The sequence below is a fragment of the Carassius gibelio genome, chromosome A6, assembly GCF_023724105.1.
Source record: "Carassius gibelio isolate Cgi1373 ecotype wild population from Czech Republic chromosome A6, carGib1.2-hapl.c, whole genome shotgun sequence".
Lineage (NCBI taxonomy): Eukaryota > Metazoa > Chordata > Actinopteri > Cypriniformes > Cyprinidae > Carassius > Carassius gibelio.
This window is the reverse complement of record NC_068376.1, coordinates 24,843,365-24,866,347: the sequence shown is the minus strand read 5'-3', so window position 1 is coordinate 24,866,347 and position 22,983 is coordinate 24,843,365. Positions and strand designations below refer to the sequence as shown.

At 35.5% G+C, this 22,983-nt stretch overlaps 1 protein-coding gene across 12 annotated transcripts in view; it reads left to right on the top strand.

The window, feature by feature from the left end:
• Positions 1 to 22,983, top strand: part of LOC128015851 (forkhead box protein P1-B) — a 172,310-nt gene that overhangs the window by 34,915 nt on the left and 114,412 nt on the right. For 4 of the 12 annotated variants that reach the window (XM_052600054.1, XM_052600059.1, XM_052600052.1 and 1 more), the window contains 2 exons: positions 1,228 to 1,267; positions 20,219 to 20,283. The gene's annotated coding sequence lies outside the window, so the exon portion shown is untranslated. Of the gene's footprint in view, positions 1 to 1,227; positions 1,268 to 12,569; positions 13,029 to 20,218; positions 20,284 to 22,983 lie in introns of those variants that run through there. The other 8 variants (XM_052600053.1, XM_052600049.1, XM_052600057.1 and 5 more) reach the window with 4 other exon arrangements.

The following is a 22,983-nucleotide window of genomic DNA, read 5'->3' as shown; positions in this document are numbered from 1 at the left end:
GGCATTTTGTTTGGCACAATCACAGGCCATGGAGAAAAGCGAGCGCTTGCTCTCTTTGCAAACTTTTCATTTGTAATTAATGGGAAGGCTTTGCAGGGGGAAAAAAACAATGCGCGTGTTTTTAGGTGGGGTTGTTTATTCTTTAAATTCGAACGTCCTGGTGAAAGATTGGGGGAGGGTGGAGAGTTTACAGTAGCGTAGACTTTTCACCCGTTACCTTGATTCAGAAAGCTCCAGCTGCAGCACGCCCTCAGGAAGGCCACCAAGCCACACACACACACACGCACGCCCGCCCTCAGTGTGAAAGAAAGCCCTGTTTGAGTTGGCACGTGCATCTTTTGCTGCGCCTGCTAGAAAGACACCAGCGGCGGTCGCGCTGTTCAAGCGGGCCATCGTTCTTCTAATCAGGATGTGTCTTTTGCACCTCTCTTAGGAAACACATTTTTGCCTCTCCCTCCTCTCAGCGGCAAAAAGCCGAGGGATGGATGGGAGGGAGAAAGTCGTTGAAGATGAGTGACAGGATTGGAGTCTGGGGGGGATTGGGCTAATCTGAGTTTAGTAACGCTCCCTCAACACCTCACCCTCCCAGCCTCCACTGGGCTTTCATTAATATTGAATAAAAAAGTTTATAGGTCAGTTCAACAATATGCTATAAAACTCAAACTATTTTTATTTTTCCATCTCTCCGCCGGAGGGATTTGCGTGGAGAGGGCCAGTAATTAAGAAGCTGTGAATCCAGGGTTAGGGAGGAAGAGTGTTTAAATGCAATTAGAGCATCTGCTCGAATCGATTTGAACCCAATTACAGTTTTCTTGAATGTGCTATTATTTGTTTAATCAAGGGAATTTTGCCCTTTTAAGATGCCAAAAACTTATCGCGAGATTATTTAAAGGCGGTGTGAAAATAAACTCGACGGAAGTGGGTAATGAACAATTGTTTCAAAGTGACCTCTCTCCGTGTGCCCTCCCTCATTACCTTGTTCTTCCTCTGAAAAGAAAACTCCATTTGAGTTGTCTGGAGATAAAGCTATCACAATATCGGCTGGATAATTAGCACAAAATCCACATCAGTTTTTTTTGGGAACTGGATGTGGAGCACCAGTCTCTGATGATTCAAAGTTTCAGTAGATTTCCTCATTTCTCACTGATGTTTTTCCCTGTCTGTCCTTCTCTCCTCTCTATCTGCCTTCTCTTCCACCAATCTTTCTACCTGCTGTCTGTCCTGCAGGCAGGAGCGTGCAGTGGTCCAGCCCTGTGGATGCTGAACAGTACATCTCGCAGTTTTAACTATATGTGTGTGCTTAAAAAGCATTTACACACTCTAGCCAGACTTTTGAATTAGTTTCTTTGCAATAGATAACTAAATATTAAACCAAGTGGAATTTGCAAGCAAATGATGCTAGACCATTTCTCAAAACTGCATTTTTAATCCATTCTTATAATTACTTTTAACCCAAATTCATTTTTAGTGGATATATAAAGTCACCTCAAGTTATATTGTTTGTTATACATTCACTTCAGTACATGCATATGCAAATTTAGGACATGTGTGGTAGTTTTACTCTAGTTTATTCTTTTTAGTCTGTAAACATCAATTCTGTTGTTTATAATTCAAAGCCCAACAAACATTTTATTTATTTAAATACAGTAAATGGCACTTGGTGTAATTATGAATTAATGTGTTTGCTTGTTTTAAACCATTTGCACTTGGTTTAATATTTAATTTGTGTCTAATGCAATTTCATGTCTTTATTTGTAAGTGTGAATTAATTGTCGAGCCTCTTTCAGAACACATCTGTTGGAAGTTGCTCACAGTTTAGATGGCTTTCGGGCATGCCAACAGCATGTCCATAAGGTCTGTTCTAGCTAATCTGAATTCTAATGCTTTACACAGTTTGACTAGTGTACCTCAATAATCATTTTTGACTCATGCCTCTTGTGGCCCTCACTTCCTGTGTGAAGTGTAAACACTACAAACAAACCATGACACTGCCCACGTCACAGTGCCAGTCTGTGTTCGGATCCTGCTGTTTACAGTAAACATTCATATATATTCATGACCTTCAGTCATAAAAAACAACCCTTTGTGGCACATGACATGCCATATTAGTGCTAATTAGCATATTGATTCTCAAACAAACTATGCTCAACAAACAGTAACCCACGTATATTTTGAGTGTTTCTAAATGTCTCAACTCTGTCATCAATATTGGATGTGAATAATGATTTTTATTTGTAATGGAGCTCCTACAAAGTCTGTATTCCTACCAGCCTGGCCAGGCAACGTTTCAGAGGAGTGCTTCTAACAGTAATGCACGCTTGAAAAACTGTGTACGTTACAGATTGATAGTAAATGGAAAACATGAATGTAAATTGTGTCATTTGATAATGTAAATGGAGTGCCAAGCTATTTTCCCCCACCCCCATAAAGAAATCAGCCCTATTTACATAGTCAGTTGTGCTTATGAGACTTATGGAAATCAATCTCTTGTCATTTTCCAACTACACAATTTCACGTTAGTTCAGAGATCACAGATTTGAAAGTCAGTGACAGCTCCATGTTAGCAACATAAATTAAACATAACAAACAAAACAACACACTCTTCTGACAAACTTTTAGATGAGTTTTAATGCATTCATCTTTCACATTGCATGCAAATGAACCCACATGGCATGGTAATGTAGCACTTATGAAAGTCCAAACTTTTGGCACTCCATATTTGTTTAATTGGAGTTTATTTAGTTATTCAGATTCATGGCCATAACAGAAAGCGACAGCAGGTGGATTCAAGTCAATTAAAGTGTACTTTGCAGGGTCCGGTTTTAAAGTGGCCAGCAAGGCAGCTATGTCAAGAGTTATTGAAGAGGGTCTTCACTTAAACGTCTTGCCAATGGTTTACCACTTTCTTTAAAAGCACCTTTAAGACTCATAATTGCTACTTACATGTTGCAGATGGGTTATGTCTAATGAGAGGACTACATTTATGACTCCACATGAGGACATGAAAGCTCTCCTTGCTGTTGAATTTAACCTTTTCAATATTGTCTAATTATTTAGGTTAGAAGAGATCTTAAGACGCACTGTTACTTTAATACATTCCATTAGTCGACACCTTTCAGAGCTTTTCTACCTTAGTTTTTAACATCTTGATTGCGATGCCTTGCACACTTGTGCAGAATATGACATTTAATAATTGAACTGTACTGGTCTGTTGACTGTAAGACATTTGAGTTGCGTTCACACTATGGCTAAATGTGGGCCAAATCTTTTTTGTTTCCTTTCTTAGTGATATTTGAACTGTAAAATATTAAACGGATATTTGTTTTTTCAGAATGTGAACAGTCTTGTCAGAATTGCGTTGTTTTATGTGACTTTAGGTTTGATGCCTGTTGCATGACTAGTTTTTGAGTTTTGTGGATTTTGTCAATATATGTTGGTTTGAGGTCATCCATATACCAATTTACTAATACAAGTAGACAGAGCAGACTTCTGAAAACTATTGTCCATTTTAAAAATGGATTGCTCTCTTATGTTCCGCCCCCAACTTCCTGTGTAAATAAGAAATATCTCAGCACAGGAAAGAATACTGTGCTCGGCAAGCTATTTCTTTAAAAGATCATGCGAAAAAACCTTACAAAAAAAGAAATTGAGCTGATATTTGGACTTGCACACTGTGGTTGGTGCTACCAACTTAACTTAGGTTTCACACATACAGAGTATTATTTTTCTCTGTTTTTGTTTTTGTTTAAAAGTTTGGAGTAGGCAAGGCTGTTTTTTGATAAAGAATATAGTAATATTACATTTTAAAATAACAATTTAATTTAATATATTTTAAAGAGTAATTTATTCCGATGATGGCAAAGTTACATTTTCAGCAGTTTTCAGTGTATTGTCATCCTTTAGAAATAATTGTAATATGCTGAATTTCTGTTAAATACACATTTCTTATTGTTATTATCTTTTATAGCATTATAAATGTCTTTACTGTCACTTTTAATCAGTTGAATGCAGCATTAGTAAAATGGTTCAGATTACTGATTCAAGCTGAAATCACTTTTTTCATTGTTAAAGTATTGCATTTAATTGACAGCATGCCTCATCTTTAAGTAATTTAGAACTTTAAATCTCCAGATTCAGTTTTTTATACACACACACACACACTTTGGCAATGTCATATTGTCCAGAATGGTGATCCCCATCTCTCCCTCTGCTGGGTGGTGTTATACGCCCCTGCTTCACACAGCTCTGCCAAAGCGACTCACCCCAGCCTGTTTGTGCCCTGTCTCTGTTTGTAAATACACAGACGGAGGACACGGGTGCCGCTCGGGGTCATGGCTGCCTCATGGACGCTCCAAACCCAATGTGACAAGCAACAGATGAGTCACAGCACCCTGAATCTAAAAAAGCCGACATTTTCTCTCTCTGTCTCGATCTCTCTCCCTTTGGGTCATGTGGAGATTAGTGACACCTTCGCTGGCATCCTATAGGCCTCTGCCGAACCCTGCCATATCATCCTGCCTCAGTGCCATTCCCCATTCCCTTTTTCTGTTTATCTTTTTTCTTTTCTGGCCCAGTCATATTCAGAGCTGTGTTCTCTTTTAAAGATCTGGCTGCTTTTTCTGTTTGCCAACTAAACATGAGGGATGTTTCTTTGTATCAGTTTATATAAATGGAGGTGGCTGTCTCTTTTAATATTTAAAAAAACAGATATTTTATATTTATATTTTAATTATACAAAAATGTATAACAAATGTACATACATATTAAATAAAGTATTTAAAAAGTATTTAAAAATACTGGAATATTTGTTAAGATTTTTTTTTTATATATACACATTTTCTTCTAACACACATAAATATATATATATAATTAAAATGGGGGACAAATGACCCTTTTTGTCACTTTAAATACGCAATTATGGTAGAAGACAAATTAAATACATTTTACTTTCTTTCTTTCTTTCTTTCTTTCTTGTGGCACATTTGAAGGGCTGTATCTTTTCACTGCTTGTTCCTAAAAAATATGTTCATCATGTTCACACACTTATTCTTGACATTTTTGTAAGATATTCAGTCATATTTTTTTCTTTAGAGAGAGATAGACAGCAGCGAGTCAGTATCTCCCTCTCAAAGTCAAAAGATCAAAGCATCTCTCATCTTGTCTTTCTCAAAATCTGAAAATCCAGCTTGCCTTTTTTCTCTCCAGCTGCACAAAGTAACAAACGCTTGCCGGCGTGCTTGGCCTCAGGATTACGATCCTTCCAGCATAATCTGTCCATCTTTTTAAGCAAATAACATGGCCTTGCATAACCGAGGAGAACAACAGCATATGTTGTTCTTCTTGACCCGATGAGGGTGTTTATAGGCTAAATTGGATGGGATGATAAGCCTGAAATCTATTTGCCAACTTTAACTGCTAGTTTGTCCCTGCAGTGTTGTCCCATGCGTGAGAATCCTTTCCCAGGTGCTCTTGTAAGCAACCTGTGCTTAGTTCATGTGTGTCTCCAGGCTGGTTTTCGACTGTAATCGCTCAGAGCTGTGCAGTTATGTTATATGTAAATGTAATATTATCAACACGTCCAATTTGGTTAAATGCTAGTGTGGGCGGCTGTTTTGATCCTTATAGCCACAACACTTAATTCAGACTTTGGGCACTTATTGTGGTAGTTCGGTGACCCTGTGTTTCTAAAAAATGATGTTACAGTGATTGGAATGTGAGTGTTTAGTATGTATCTGATTGATCTTTGGAAGGCAGAAAAAAAATGACAAACCACTATCATGTAGTGTGTGTACCTGTTTCATACTCTTATGGAAATTGCTGCCATATATCTAGATCTAAAGTGAAGCATTTAAATATTCAAATACAGATCCCAAAAAATTTGCAATCATTACTATGCATAGAGTGTTATTTGTTGGTGTAGAGTGTGTTGGAACAAAGAGCGAACACTGACCGTCAGGAAGCAGAAACAGATACAGCCTTTTCTCCGAATTGTGGGAGAACATATGCATACTGGTAAGTTTTTTTAATGGAAAATATTGGCTTGTGCTTTAAAGCATTGGAGAGTGGTTATATAAGCATTTTTGTAAAAGTTAAATTTTGTTATTTAAATTTTTTTTATTTTATATACTTTTTTGAACTTTGCTTCAGCTGCAATTGAAATTTTAAAGAAAAAAAAACAATTCTGTCCTAATTAACTCTCTCATGTCGTTCCAATCGTGTATAATTTGCTTTCTTCCTCAGAATATAATTTTTTTTGCGGACGGTGTACATGCTATTTTCCATGCAAATACAATGGTGTGTTTAAGAGTCAAAAATTATGCAAAAGCACCTTAAATGTCAGCACTTCAGTCATTATTCACTGAAAATCTTGACATCCTGTCTAGGTTTCCTTTGTGCGTCTCATGTGAGAAAGTAGCGACATCTGATTTATAAATGAATGATTTATTTAGATCTTTTGAATCTATTAATGATTTGTTCACACATCAATGTAATTTGTAGCTTTTAACTCAGTGACTCAGTGGTTAAATTTTCAGTTTATCACACAAATAATAACTCATTGGGCATACTCTATGGACAACTTTTGTGATGCTTATTGTTTTTTTGTTCTTTTTCGAAGCTTGAAAGACATTGCAGTGTACTTGCATGGGCAACTCTGACCTGCACAGACTTCCGAATTTATCCTACCGTGTTCTATAGCAAAAAGAATTTCATACCCATTTGCAATAACACAAGGCTAACTAAATGAAGACAGAATTATCATTTTTGAGTAAACAAACCAGTTTGAGAGTTCTTATGTTGAGTCCACGTCACTGCTGAGATGAAAATGGCCCTTAAAACATCATAATTTCTCTCCACATTTCAACACAAAAGACTCTATTGTGACCACGCTGTGCAGATGTTTATTTAAAGTCTCCTCTCTCACACAGTAACATACGTTTCACCCAAGGAAAACACACCACCCCCCTTCTCGCTGTGTATGTGAGAGTGTGTGTCCGTGAGTGGGAGGGAAAGAGAGGGGGAGAAGGGAGAGAAAGAGTGGAATAAATTAAGAAACATCAAGTGGTGATTTAGTGGGAGAGATAGAGACAAGACAGAATGTGGTGGGGATGGGACCGATAGACAAGCAGGTGAAATAGAGGGGGTTAAGAGGCATGAGATGGAGAAAGAATGGAAAAAAAAATAGACCGCCTGAATGTTTGACAGGGTTAAACACTGTTAAAGATTATCAGAAAAATCTAAGACATCTGTAGCGAATATCAGCTTTAATTATATTTATATATTTAGGTATAATTTGTGTGTGTATATATATATATATATATATATATATATATATATATATACCAACAGTGGCTGATTTCTTTCAAATTTCTCACCTTGACCCCTAGGGCCATGAGTCAAACAGGGACATTCCAATCTCCATTAACTATGTCTGATACGTGCTCAAAATTCATTGGCCAATGGAAGGCATGTTTTTAGAGATACTTAAATGTCCTTCTAGACACTTATGGGAATTTGGACAAAGACAAAGCATACCAATTTCCATGTTGATCAGACAAATGATTGCGTAGTTATAGCCATTTTTTATAAAAAAAATAAAAATCCCTCTTATTATTGATACTCACTCTCCAGAAAATCTTTCTGCACTGGTTTGGTTCTGATCGAGTGAAAAACCTAGAACTAGTTTTAAGAGACTTTTAGAACTGGTTTTACAATAGTTTCCATGGTGGTTACTATATGATTTATGACTTAAGCATGCTGTTTTTGTTTTGTAAACCTAATAAACCAATAACAAGGAAAGGCGTTGATCTGCATTGATTATTTAAAGCTGCTTTAAAAATCTCCCATCATCTCCAAAGATCATTGCTTTTGTTGAATAATTGATTTTTACTCGCATTTTGATTTGATTAATATCTGATCAAATTAATATTAACACTGCCTGAAATATTTATGATGAGTGATAAAACTATGAACTATCCTCAGGATGATAAATGGCAAAAATTTCCAAATTAAGATCGAGCCATTAGTCTGTTTTTCATCTCAAGTTTAAGAAATAAACGAGGGAATAATTTTTCCTAATTGCACAACATGTTGGACAGAATAAGGCCTAAATGAAGTAAGGAATCTGCAACTCAAGGGGAGATGAGTAATGATTTCATAAATGTGTGTTTTTAGCAGTTTATAGCAACTTGGTGTTACTAAGTTAGAGAGAAGGATGATGTGACCAAATGAAACTTTTGCAACTTGTTTACAGTTTTGAAAGGTATATGTTCAAATGTAAAAATTTTGTAACATTGGCTTCTTTATTTCCGTCATATGATTTATGTTTCTGACATGACTGCAAGGGACAAATCATTTGGAAGCTTCATTTATACATAAAGCAACAACGAGAGTTGCCGACTGATATGAACTTTACATATCAACATTGGATGACATCATGTCACCCATATGATACATAGTGGATTAGTGGAGATAAACAAAACTGTATTCAAAGTAAAGAATAATTAAAGCAAGCACTCAGCCTAAAGCAATGCACAGTTAATGTCCGAGTTGTTCTGAGATCTAGCTCTTTTAGGCGTTGTGTGATAGAGAATGTTCAGCCATTTGAAGGCTTTGCTGTTGTTAACATTTACTGTTTACTTACTACACTGTATGTGCATCATAACCAAATTAGAATTCAGTGGGATTATAAATTATTATACACTGTAAACATTTATATGATCAGTTATTCTATACAACATGTGTTTTTCCATTATTTTAAATCGTCAAAATAATTTGACAAATATCAGCTTAATTTTTAAGCCGTGTGTACACTGTCTGTGTACAATGTAAATTCAACTTCCAGTTTCTGTGACTGTTTGAATGGGATTTATGCATTTATGGTGCGGCAGCTCTCTTGGATATGTTTGCATAACAATGTCTTGTCAGAATTAAATATTCATATTTCTCTGAAAACAATCCATGGTTCGGTCCAAAATGATAGTTGCTGTAATAAATATAGTCACTTGTAAGGATGGTTGTGAATTTTAATGTCAGTTTATGAACATAATAAAGGCAACTTGCCATTCAATATCAGATAGCCAGGGAGAAGCAAATGATTTAAAATATTTGATATTGAATAATTTTCAAATGAACAGAGAAGTGAGCAGAGAGAAGGGTGAGGAATTTCCCCCGGTGGTCCTTTGGGGGCTTTGTTTCTGTGGCGTTGCTCATTAGTGTAGAGAGTTCATAGAACCCTGAGCATGGCATCGACGTGGCATACTCGCTCTTTGAGGGAAGGCTGACCGAGAAGCTGTCCTGATTAAAATGACAATAGTCTAATTAACTCGACCTCTATGTCAGTGCACAAAACAGTTGCTTGGCCTGCCGATTTCTTTCTTTTTTTCGCACTATTTCTATGTCTTCCTCATTCCAGAAGGAAGAGGTTTTTCTCCTCCTGTCACAGCGTGGTGCTCCAAACCGTTTCCAAGTTGTACTAATGGCAATTATTTTCATAACCTAGTTAAATCCTGGGCCTTCTAGCTGCAAATCCTTGAGGGACTTATCTTAGGTCTAGTGCTGCAAGCACATTTTAAGTAGCAGCTTGTTAGTAATTGAGAAAAATATATACTTCTAAATATATTAATAAAAATAAAAAAAAAAAACTTATAAAATGTTTGCATTTTATCTAAATCTCAAATTTGTGAAATTGCTCATTTAAGTCAGAACCAGGGCGACTTAGTGGCTAACCTCCATCACCCTGTTATTCCCTGCTAAGCCAGATAATGGCGAATCTTTAAAGCTCTCAAACAGACACCATTCTGAAAGTTGTATTTTCCTCTTGCCCCCACAATCTGTTGCCAATATTTGATTGGTTAATCTCATCTGAGGGCGGAGAAAAAAATAAAACAAGTGGAAAAAAAAGAGAGAGAAGAAAAGAACCGCTTAGATGAGTGGAGTGGAAAGTGCTTTCAGTTCTATTATCCTTCTTTTGGTGATTGCGGCCCATAGGGAGATAATTACGCTTTAGTCTTGAGTTAATGAAACGAAAACTTTCGTTCTTTTCTCTTGGCTGAAAGGGAACGGTTGATCTTTTGTGCCACTATCTGAAGACATCTCCCACCCTTGACAGGGGCACATTGAAGATGCGTTTTGTTTTAGGCTGAAAAAGCCCCCCCTCTCCCTGTACGCACACACTTGGGCTGTCAGTTGAGCAGCGATATGACACATCCTTCAGCATATTGAGTTGCCGGTTCCTCTCACTTCAGATGCTCTTCCCTGTAGCTCTGCTGCTAATAAAATACACCCCAAAAAACAAAGGAGAGAAATGCACTCAACATAACACATAGCCTTTACTCAGTAGCTTAAAGCAGAAACAACTTTTTGATGCAATACAATAATGCAATTTCGATTGAACAAAATAACTCAAATCTCATGAACAGCTTTTGTGTATTAAGCAAATTACAATTAGTGTAATTTGGATAACTGTTCTTTCAAACTGGAGCTGTAGCCTATTAGTTAGTACATACTGTTTATATTTAGTCTTGTTGCTAGTGGGGTCCCAATTGCGTTCCTGCATAATAATAATAATAATAATAATAATAATAATAATAATAATAATAATAATAATAATAATAATACTTTTATAACTATAATACAAAAAATATACAATTGTTATTACTGTTGTTTATTATGAATTGTTAATGTACTTGTTGTTATATTTGATATAATAATAATAATAATAATAATAATAATAATAATTTGTTCTTGTGTGAAGCTAAATGTGTCTAGTGATGATGATAATAATAATAATAATAATAATAATAATAATAATAAAATTTTAACCCTATTACCTATTATTATAAATACTTATTATTATTTGTTGTTGTTTTGAATCTAAGATTCTGGCGATAATTGTAATGTAATATAAATATTTAAAATATATAAAATAAAATAATGTATTATTATTAATAATAATAATAACAGTAATGTGCTGCTGTTGATGTTGTTGTTGTTTTTGGACTTGACAATTATAGCTTGAAGTCATCATCTCATGATGATGTTTGTAGGGCATTTTGTTTATTGGTGTTAACAGTGTGTGAGAAAAGCAGGTTTGAATTCTGATCAAGTCCTGGTTATAATATTGGCCTCTCTCTCTCTGCTGTTTTATGTGAAAAAAAAAAAAATAGAATACTTTTTATCTTTAAATCATCTTGTGTTTGTGCGGCAAGTTTGTGTTTGTGCACCGTCCCTGCAAGTCCACATCTGGTGTGTGAGGCTTTAGGATTGGGAATTCTGACCCCTCCTCCTCCTCCTCTCTCACATTTCGTCATCTGTTCTGCAGCTCTCCACTTCTCACTCACTCGTTTTTTTTTTTGGCCTTGCTGGATCCATCTGCTGTTATTATTTGCCTCTGATAATTGGCTTGAACAATGGAATGCTTGTGTGTCCCCCTCGCCTTTGAAACAAGACACCCTGTTTATTTTCTGGCGGTTCTGTCTGTGCTCCCTCTTTCTTTTCCTTTCTCACTCACCTCATCTGTCAGTCTGTTCCCTTCCCCTTTTTCTCTCCCCATCTTTTTCCGTCTCTCTCCCTGAAAGTTTCTCACTCTCTGCTCTTTTTTTCTTTAAGTGAGTTGTTAAAGTCACGCATGTGAGCGTGTTTATGAATGAGTGTCAGGCTCAGGGATTCTTTGCAGGAATGAGTCGTGATTGCTCAGCTTGCCATCGATCATGTGACATTACATCTCTCAACAACCTCTTCGAGGGAGAGAGAGAGAGAGAAAGGGAGAGTTGTAAGGGAGAAAAGTATAGCACTACATTATTGAACTAGACTGTCCTTTTCACCTCCACTGTTTGTCAAAAGTTGTTTTCATTCCTAAGTTTTACAAATAAAATAAAGTATGTAAGAAAAGTGGAAACATCAGATGCAAATCAGCCAGAACCAATATTATATTGATTTTTATATATAATATTACTTTTGTTGATATTGCTTGAATTTAAATGTGTATAGCATAAACCAAAACGGCCAGAACTAATTTTTTTATTTTTATTTTTATTTTTTGTGAAAAACTAAATATTGTAGAAGAAACTATTGTACAGTGTAATCAAGCCTAAATCATTTGTAAGAAATGTAAAAAAGTTGTAACACTTCAGATTAGTAAACATATATTCACTATTATTAAGAGTTTTACATGAACAAAATCCTAATTCGTTGCTTATTAATAGTTTGTTTGGTTGTTGTTAAGTACGGGGTAAGGTTAAGGGATCTAGAATGTGGTCATGCAGAATAAAGCATTAATATGTGCTTTATGAGTACTAATAAACAGGCAGTACAAAAGCAGTATACATGTTAATAACCAACTAGTTAATAATGAGAATTGTCCTTATAGTGTTAGCAAAAAATTATGAGCTGAAGCTTTTTGAAGAAGTTGGAATGATCAAATAGATATCATTATATCATTATCAGATTATAAATGATTTTGTAAATTCTTACAAGTTAGTGCTGAACTTTTTGTTAGAATGAGGAATTAGTTTTAGTTGATCTATTGAGTTATTAATTCTTAATCATATATATACATACATTTTTTTTTTTTTTTGCACTTACTCATTTGGGGATCATCAAACCGAACATTTGTCGTTTATCTCCAGTGTAGTCCATGTCTTCTCTGCTGTAGTTCGATTAAAGTATTCCAGGGTCAGAACGGGATAGGTATGCATTTCCCAGCAGGCAGTGGTGCAATCGGTGCCAGCCCTTCATTTGTTGAGTGTTTGTGTTTATGCAAACGGAGGCCCTCTTCCTGCGTATTCAGTCTTCGACTCAGGCTTTTGTTGTGTTTAGACCACATACCTCCAGCCCCCGAGACGAGAGTGCATGTGTGTGCGAGCCAGAGAGCGCGAACGGGGCAAGGCTGCTGGTTGCACACTGCTCGCACACCTCACTTACTGCTTGATAAAGAGGCAGCTGCTAAAGAGAGGACTTTTGTTATAGTGCAGATCAAAGTGTGGGACGCTGGAATTGTTTGGATTTGGCGCACTGGGTTATGTTAATGGGTAAGTGTTCACAGATTTTAAGCGATACATCAATTCTCCCCCTTGCTCGCTGGGCTAAAAAATACTGTCTAATACGCTTAGATTTCTGACTGTGCACTTCGGATCCCCCTCGTTCTCACTCTCTCGCGCTCTCTTTCTGAGCAAACCACACGGTATCTGCCTCCTTTCTCTACTGTCCAATTAGATCTTTGCCTCAAAAGCAGAAGTGAATCTGAATTGAGAGATTTTGCTCTTTTCTCACTCCCTAAGCTTACTTTCACTCTGTCTCTGAACAAGGAAATGGAATGTGTTGGTTTATTGGTATTAATAGTGCACAGGATCTGAGGTCAAAGGAGAGAAGAGTAGGATGAGAAAAAGAGAGAGATCTAGAGAAAAAGATGGTGACCGGTGGGGAGAAAGAGGAAATATGATGTCAGAGTAGATGTTAAAGCATGGTTGAGATCATATATATATATATATATATATATATATATATATATATATATATATATATATATATATATATATATATATATATATATATATATATATATATTATATATATATATATATATTATATATATATATATATATATATATAATAAAAAAAGAAGTATGTGTAATGGTTATCTATCTGTCTGTCTGTCTTTCTTTCTCTCAATCTATATATATAATGATCGGACACTCTTCTTTGTCTTCAGTGTCACATGGTACTTCAGAAATCATATATGCCAATTTGCTGAAACATTTCTTAATATTATCAATGTATAAAGCAGTAGTACTGCCTTTTTTTTTTGTCAGAACAGTGACATTTTTTCAGGTTTTTTTATTAACTAGAAAAGTTCATAAGAACAGCATTTATTTTATCCTTGCTGATTAAAAAGTAGTGTTATTATTTTTTTTTAATAATGAGAAATAAGTTAACAAAATATTGGTTTCTCTCAAACTTTTTAATGGTAGTCTATATATATCGGCAAGACAGATTGTAACTGGCAGATATTTGGCCATTTCTACTGAAATATTTGGGAACGGATAATGCACATTTTATTAGCTTTTTAAAATGCATTTTGTATATTTAATTTTCTCTTATTTACTGTTTTGATTTTGTGTATATCTTATTTCCTATGTGTAGTGTAATATTGAACAGCCCTGCTCTCTAGATAGTGGCCATGGCAGCAGCAAATCATCAATGTATAATGCACATGTATCATTTTGTGTTTTCAAATAGACATTGAGTATATATCATGGAACTTATGTACGATTTTGTGTGCATCATATTTGTTATTATTATATTACATCGCTAAACCTAGCCACTAGATATCAATATTGTTGTTGGTCTTAAATAAAACTATAATATAATATAATATAGGGTTTCAGTGTTAACCCTCATATCCTTAGTGCTTAGCTGTATAATAGTCATGTCAGAGGAAGTGAGAATGAGAAATCACTCTACAGTAGTTCCATGCTCTCATGGCACTGGTCTGCACTCCAAAAAGTATAATCCAATTACAAAAAAAGGAAAAGAAAGAAGAGGGGGAGGTGAGCTCAGAAAAGAAAACAAGTGCAGCTTTTTATTTATCTTTTGGATGATTTCATTAGAACGTGTTTTGAAAGTCTGGCTGGGCTGTTTCTGGTATCCAGAGTGAAAGAATGCTCTATTCAGCCTGCGCTCTTGCCTGTTAACATTTAAATAGTGTAAAGAAATGCACTGCCTTGTTTGTTTTGGGATAGGAACGAAATACCGCTGCCTTGGTATTAAGACTGTGAAAGCTATGTGTGTGTGTGTGTGTACTCTGTGTACTTTGTTCTTAGCTCAGCAAAACGTGAGGGCAGGTCCGAAAAAATGTCTAGACTCAGACAGCCTGACATTCAACAGACTATGTACCGACTTGCTCAGCCTCCAGAAGCTCAAGTGACCCACGTACAAGCCCAGATAAATTAGATTTTGTGTCTGTTTGCGTGTCGGAAACCGCCGTTGTTTACACGAACGTGGATGTGCAAAACAATGGGCGAAGCCTGCTTGTAAGCGAATTACAAAAGTGACTTTCAGGTTTTTGGAAATAGATTAAATGAATTAGGCTCTGGTGAGAGAGTGAGTAGGAGAGAGAGAGAGAGAGAGAGAGAGAGAGAGAGAGAGAGAGAGAGAGAGACCTCAGTTCAGTCACCTTTTTGTCAGGCCTTTGTAAACAGCTGCATTTGTCTCAAAGTGAGTCATGCAACTTTCCTGAATTTCAGAGCACAGACAGTGACTTGGAAAATCATATGCACACACCCTAAAAACAAACACAAATGGACTCAATATAGATATCACAGAATGTCCTCTGCAGAGTCTCTCATTCGCTGTTTCTCTTTTTCTGTTTTCTCCTTTTCAATTGCATGTGTCCTTTTTTAGTTCAGCGGTTTAAGGTTTTTTTTTTTTTTTAAACATACGTTTAAAGTTTAATAAAAGTTTACCTAGAAAAGTCCATGTAGACATTTTGAAGAATATTCACTCTTTATTTTACCCTTCTTTTTCGGCCGCAGGTCCATATGATTTGAGTCTTTTAAAGTCATACAGGTTTGTATGATATGTAAAAATGAATAAAACTACTAAAATGGATGAAAATATTATGTACAGTTAAAAATAAATCAATCTTAAATATTCTAATAGACTACTTATTTATAATCAAATAGACTACTTTTATGGTGATTATTGTTATTTTATTGTTTTCATTTTACACGAAAGAGAAACATGAATGTTCTTCAAATTTTCTTTTCTTTTTTATTGTACGAAGTGAACTGTTCCTCTAATAGTTTACAACACCATTCTAAAATATTTTGGAGCAGTGCTTGTCAGAGTGCTTGACACTGGATACATTTGCTTCTTTGACCAATAGTGGAGAAGAAGAGCTGGTCACAGCCTATGAGCTGCACTCAATCGCTGCATAAATTAATATGCTAATGAAGCAGGAATGTTCATTTGTGACCCCGCCGCAGAAGTAGCCACAGATATGCTATTTAAGCATTCGCAAACCGATTAATGGAATGGCTTTGCTTGGTGGTAAATATTCATGTGCTCTTGTGTTTTTGGTGAAGTGAGGAAAGAGATGGTCCATTAGATGGACTGAAGAGGCGTTCATAATGACCACCGGGCCTTTTCCGTTAGGATTGGCCCGGTTTTAGCCAGGAAACGGATCGAGTGTGTGATTCGACAGGCTGTACGATGCAAATGCGGTTGAATAAGAACAATATTCTGCAGAAGTCCTCTTCAGGTCTGGTTTTACAAATTAGATTGTTGATAGTCATGTGCATGATATAATTTTTATATAAGGTTTTTTGTTTTGTTTTGTTTTTTTTGTTTTTTTGGACACCAAACTTTGAACAGTAGTATATATAATCTGTGAACAAAGCAGAAAAGAAATCAGGTAAATATCACTTTGATGCAATTATAAAACAGTGTAAAATATACAATTATAAAAATGATAAAAAAATTAGTTAATTAGGTCCAAAATTGTCTATAGTTGAAGAAACACCTTTACATAAGAACTTAAAGTTGTTGTTTTTTCCCCTGTCTGTTTCTTTGCTATCATCTTCAGACAGTATTTAGCCCATGTGCTCATTTAGTTGTCTCTCTAGTTGCCGTGTATCCTTCATAACACCCCTATGAAGCCGATCATCCCAGCAAGTTCCCTGAGCACCAGAAGGCTGGTTCTTTTCCTTCTCCAGCTGGGTCTAGCCACATGAGTGCATTTATTCACTCCCCGGGCCTCCACCACACCGTTGCACAAAACACCAGCATTGCTTCCAACATCATGCATTCAGTCTGGACCGCTGTAGATTTAGCAACACATTACGGTGCTAAAAACTGAAAGGTAACTGCTGTTGTGCGTCTTTCTCACCCCCCCTTTCTCACACAATCTCAATGCAAAACGTTCTCGTCATTAGGACGAGAGAACGTTTGTCTAAATGAGCATTAGGCATTTCAGTAAACTCATTTAGCACCTGAGACCTTCGCAGGTGATTTTAATAAATTATGTTTAGCTTTTGAAGCTGAAAAATTCATCACCTGTCACCAAGAGCTATTGATTCATAACAGCAGTGATGACGTGTTAATTGAAGTCTAATGAACTGGAATCAACACAAGATACATGGAAAATGCTTATGGTCCTTGTGGTTGCTGGTGTTTTTAGTTTCTGTAAATGCTGACTACCCACCTTAACAAGGGCGTTTAAAAGATAATTGATGCAGGCACCATTGTGTTTTATCTGCGCTCACTTTACCTGAGATAAACAGAATCACTCTGCAAGAATGGCCAGCCACTGTTTTGACTGCCAAATGTAAACTGCATATTTTTTCAGATTAGCTTTCATGTTTTTATTCAAATGGCAAAGGGATTCTGGCCTATAGTATCTTTCTCAATAGTCTAGCATGAGAATTTGCTCTTAGCGTACATTGAGACTGTAAATGCAAGCTTGTGACCTCTTTGTCTCGCTGTCTTTTAGGAGGAGGTACTTTATAAAAAATAAAAAAATAAACATTGTGACAGATAATATTATGATACTTTGAAACTGAAATTCATGTATTATGGTTTTTATGTTGCTCTCCATGGTCTTCCAAGAATACCATGGTATTACCATGTTACGTGTCCAATACTTAATGGCAGTACTGTGACACCATGTCCAAAACAAAAATAAATAAAACTTTTTCAAAAGATTTCTATTTCAAATAAATGCTTTCTATTCATCAAATAATCCTGATATTTTTTTATAAATAAAAATGTGATATATATATTTTATATATTTTTTAAACACGATATGGATTTTGACGTATCGCATATATCGATATATTGTTTATATTTAATTCTGATTCCGTCACTTTGCTTGTTTGTCTTCTCTGTGCTGTGCTCGCCCCATAGACAGTAAAAGAAATGGACACAGCGACCCCATTGGAACTTCCGTTTAACGTGGAATGTCACGGAATTTGTCAAATTTTAAATGAATTATAAAAAGTAGGTCATTACACTCATATCAAATCACGATATGGACTAATATCCACAAATATTAAGGTGGAAAAGTCTATTTAAATATGAATCCTGCATGTTCTGCGTGTCTGTGTTAATGAATGGCGCAGAAGCGCGTCTTCGTTTTATTACAAACCCGGAAGCGCGCGTGATGCTCCGGTGATTTCAGCTTCTGTCCTCTCACCAAATAAAGATGTGAACACATGGACAATATCTCCAAAACTGCACTGAGAGTCACTTCATGAGCATTTGGCCGTTTGATTTGAGTAAAACTAGCGTCATATCACATCATAAACCGTAGTATCACATGCACAGAACTGTAAAGATAAACCTGTCAAAATAAAAGTATTTGCCAGAAATCTGTTACTAGCCTATTGTTCAGCAGAATGTAATAAAAAAGTCTACTAGTATAAAAATGAAACGAACATAATTTAAAGAATAATCACACAACATTTCTTCCATGAATTATTTTTAATAGTGAATCCCCTTTGTTTACCCTAAAATATAATTTGCTTAATTTTCAATAATTAAAAGATAAATTAAATGAATGTTTTATGTCTTCACTTGATAACCAGAAAAATGTGAATACACAGAACTTCAATGGGGAAAAAAACATTTTACATAAAGCTATTTTAAATGTAACAAATTAAGTTGTTTTTATGCATTTAAATAATTACACTTCTTTTAACACAGAATTAGGTAACAATAAAACATATAGTGAAGAAAAAAATAAAACATTTCATAGGGCCCTAAACATGTAATATTTGGCATATTTGTTTTTACAGTAGTTTTTGAGGGGGTATTTTTCCTGTAAAGATATCGAGATATATATCGTATATCGAGATATAGCAAAATATATCGAGATATATTTTTTGCTCCATATCCCCCAGCCCTAATATATATATATAATGGTATCCAGAAAAATATTAAGCAGTGCAACTGCTTTCAACATTTAGAATATATAAAATGATTCTTGAGCACCAAATCAGAATTAGAATTATTTCTGAAGGACCATGTGATCCTGAAGTCTAGAGTAATGATGAAAATGTATCTTTGCCGTCACAGGAATAAATTACAATTTAAAATAATAATAATAAAAAAAGAAAAAATATTGAAATATCTTACCCAACCCCAAACTTTTAAACTGTAGTGTGTATGTCCAAAAAATGGTATTGGTGTGATGTCATGTTACTTGTTTTGGTGCGTAATTCAGTTTTAGCAGCAGATTTATTGTAAACTCTACTGTCACTTCAAATAAATGTAAAGTTTAACCCTGAAAATGAAATGGTTTGATAAGGATGATGAATCAGACATTTCTGTATTGTTGTTAACAGTTTTTTTAGTAATGCTGTGGATAAAAGTGATTTTTTTTTCTGTTCTCTCAAGTTCTGTTAGGTTCCAGTTGTCATGTCATAGCAGTAACCAAATCAGCATACTATCATTTAAAAAACATTGCAAGAATTAGATGTTTTGTTTCCAGTCAAGACTTGGAGAAACTTGTTCATGCCTTTATCACCAGCAGGGTGGACTATTGTAATGGGCTCCTCACCAGCCTTCCCAAAAATACCATTAGACAGTGTTCACTGAATATAAACCTAACAGAGCACTCAGATCACTAGGATCGAGTCAGTTAGAAATACCAAGGGTTCACACAAAACAAGGGGAGTCCGCCTTTAGTTTCTATGTCGCCCGCAGCTGGAATCAGCTTCCAGAAGAGATCAGATGAGTAAAACACTAGTCACATTTAAATCTAGACTTAAAACTCATCTGTTTAGCTGTGCATTTATTGAATGAGCACTGTGCAATGTCCGAACAGATTGCACTATATTTTCACAGTTTTTTTTTTTTTGTTTTTTTTAATGTAAAATCATTTTCTATACGTTTTAATCATTTAAAAAGTTTTAAAATTGCTTGTTTTATTTTTGAAATTATTTTTAATGATTATTTTACTTTCTTTTATGTAATGCACTTTGAATTACCATTGTGTACGAAATGTGCTATATAAATAAACTTGCCTTGCCTTATTAGATGATACTAATTCGGTATGTCCACAGTTGAGTCCTCATTAGTTTGTCTGCACTATCAAAATAGCTTATCAAAATTGTTTACTTTTAATGTCATTTACGTTACGCTCAGAGATGACTGATGGTTTGTGACAGCTGCAGTAATTTTAACATCTACAGCTTTTTCTCTGTGCTTGTTGTCTCTGCAGGGCAGGGAGGTTAAACGCAGCGCTGGAACTGAAGACAGCCGCAAATAAGCAAGTCCTTGGAGAAGGTAAACACATGATTGGTTATTAGACTCCAGTGGAGCTGTGTATGTGGATGCACGTGTTTGTTGATGGACTAGAGAGGGCCGGACTTGTGCTATTATTCTATATCTAGTTTAATGAATCACTTGATTTCTTTCAGCTCTTGTGTTTATATACTTTTCTCAAGGTTGAGAGAAAAGGAGCGGTTGTTTATTTGTATCAAAGTTTACTGCTAAACAAGACAGCTTATTTGCCTAGCTTCACAGGTCTTTTATTCCCTTTGTTTTTAATCTGTTCCTCTGTTTTTGAGGAAGGATTTGGCTTTCATCAGTACCTGTCGAGTTGCAGAGAAATCAACATTTTTAAAACAGTCATTGTCAATTACTAATTATACTTTTTAAATGATCCAGGTATTACAACTAGAAAAACTTTGTCATTAGTGGCATCAAACAATATTTGGTATAAAACGATAGTTGGTTTCCAAACAGGTTTCCCACCCTGTCTGCTCCAGAATGGAACAGCCCTAAGCAGCTAACATGGATACTGGAGCAAACCATAGAAGTGAAGTAGGGGTGCTCACGTATAGTATTAGGGCACAGGGTGTGAGAGGGTTTGAGTTTGTCTATCTGTGTTCTATCTCTGACATTATGGTGGATAAGGAAGGGACTTCCCATCCTTTCCCATGAGCTCATGCTTACAGACACATTCACACACACCCAAATACGCAAACCTAGTTCACTATGTCTGTATTTGTTTTCTCTTTTGTTTTTCTTACCATATAAACATTCTTAAGAAGCTACTCAAGCCTTCTTTCTGCCTCTTTTTTTCTGTTGACCTCACTCTTTTGTCATAATTCACTACAAACACTGTATAAAATCTTATAGTCATCAGTATCTTTGTCTTCTTTTTCATTAAAAATATCCATGAAACTAATTTACGTACATTTGTCCTGTAATTTAAATTTGTAATATGATTTGTTTACATTGGAAAAAACTTAAAAAAAAGACATTTTCTTTCCCCAGTTTTTTTTCATTATTTAAGCATAAGTGTTTTTTTAAGGTATATGCTTAAACTAATTGAGTGACATTACCAAAGAAGTTTTGCTCTTGGTATGAAAGTAAGTTGTTTATTATTATTATTATTATTTCAGCTACCCAGAGTGCTACTGACTTTGACAAGATTTGATATTTTCCTGGAAATAAAAAAATCATAATAATAGTGTTAATTTACTTACTTTATTTACCTGCTTTCCTGTCCACCTATCCTGTGAGTTTTCTTCAGTGCTTTTGCACAAATGGGCATTTTGGTGTTTTTTTTTTTTTTTGATTTATCATACACTTTGTTCTAATGCAAAAAGACTTAAAGTACCTATATATTTAATTCAGCCCACTCCCCGGCAGAAACACATTTACTTCTATATGGATGACTGATATAGTCCTATCCCCACTCAACCACACTTCCATAAGTTAAAGTAAGTGTATGTCCACAGCACATTTTCAGAGAGCTAAACAGCAGGGGAAAATATGATATTTGCATGCTGTGTGCTGCCTGCCAAGGGCTAAATTGGAATGCCTCTGACGATCATACACTTGATTATTTACTTTATTTGCCTCATCCTCTCGTTTTATGGCAACCACAAAGATGGAAATTCTGAGGTAAAACTAAATGAAAAGTTGTATATTGATGCATTTTAGGGCGCGGGGGGGATTAGGGTCTATGTAATAGCTCTTCTGAGTACATTTTATTGCTTACTACAAAAAAAAAAAAAAAAATGTAATTGTGTGTATCAGCATCAGGTTGAAAATTGCGTTGTATTAGCATTAGCATTTGGTAAGCCCTTAATTCCCCTGTTTCTACAGCTGAGTGTGTTTCTATGCATTTACAAGTGCTTCCGATTCGTAGGAGTTCACTTAAATCTCTTTTTCTGCCAAAGCTATGAACATAATAAACAAGCCAGCATGGCTAAAGCGCCACACGGGGGAGATTGCTAAGGAGAAAGTTAAATGCTTACGCTAGTCACACAGTTGTTTATGCGCCCATGTGCATTACTCCAGAGAGGTTTATATAACTGCTGTAATAAAAATAATTTTTAGAGCGGTAACATCTGAAACGAAAGAATTAGTGCTAGCTTCTTTTTTTTTATCTTGAAAGTGTCAGCATTTTCTTTTAGTGTTCAAGTTTTTAATGATAATACCTTAGAAATACTGTATGGACGATTACAATAATTATACATTTACATTCGATTTACATTTAATCATTTAGCAGACGCTTTTATCCAAAGCGACTTAAAAATGAGAACAATAGAAGCAGTCAGGTCAACAGGAGAACAACAACAGTATACAAGTGCCATGACGAGTCTCTGTTAGACTAGTACAGAACGCATAGCTAGTTTTTTTTTATTAATTTTTTTATTAAATGAACAGACAAGAAAAGGAAAAGTGCTAGTATTATTTGGTTAAGTGCTGTCGAAAACAAGATGAGTCTTTAGATGTTTTTTGAAAATGAGTAAAGACTCTGTACAAATTGAGATTGGGAGGTCATTCCACCAGCTGGGCACAGTCCAGGAGAAGGTCCGTGAGAGTGATTTTGAACTTCTTTGGGATGGCACCACAAGGCGTCGTTCACTTGCAGAGCGCAAACTTCTAGATGGCACATAAAATTTAACCAGTGAGTTTAGGTATGTTGGTGCCATGCCAGTGGTCGTCTTGTAGGCAAGCATCAGTACC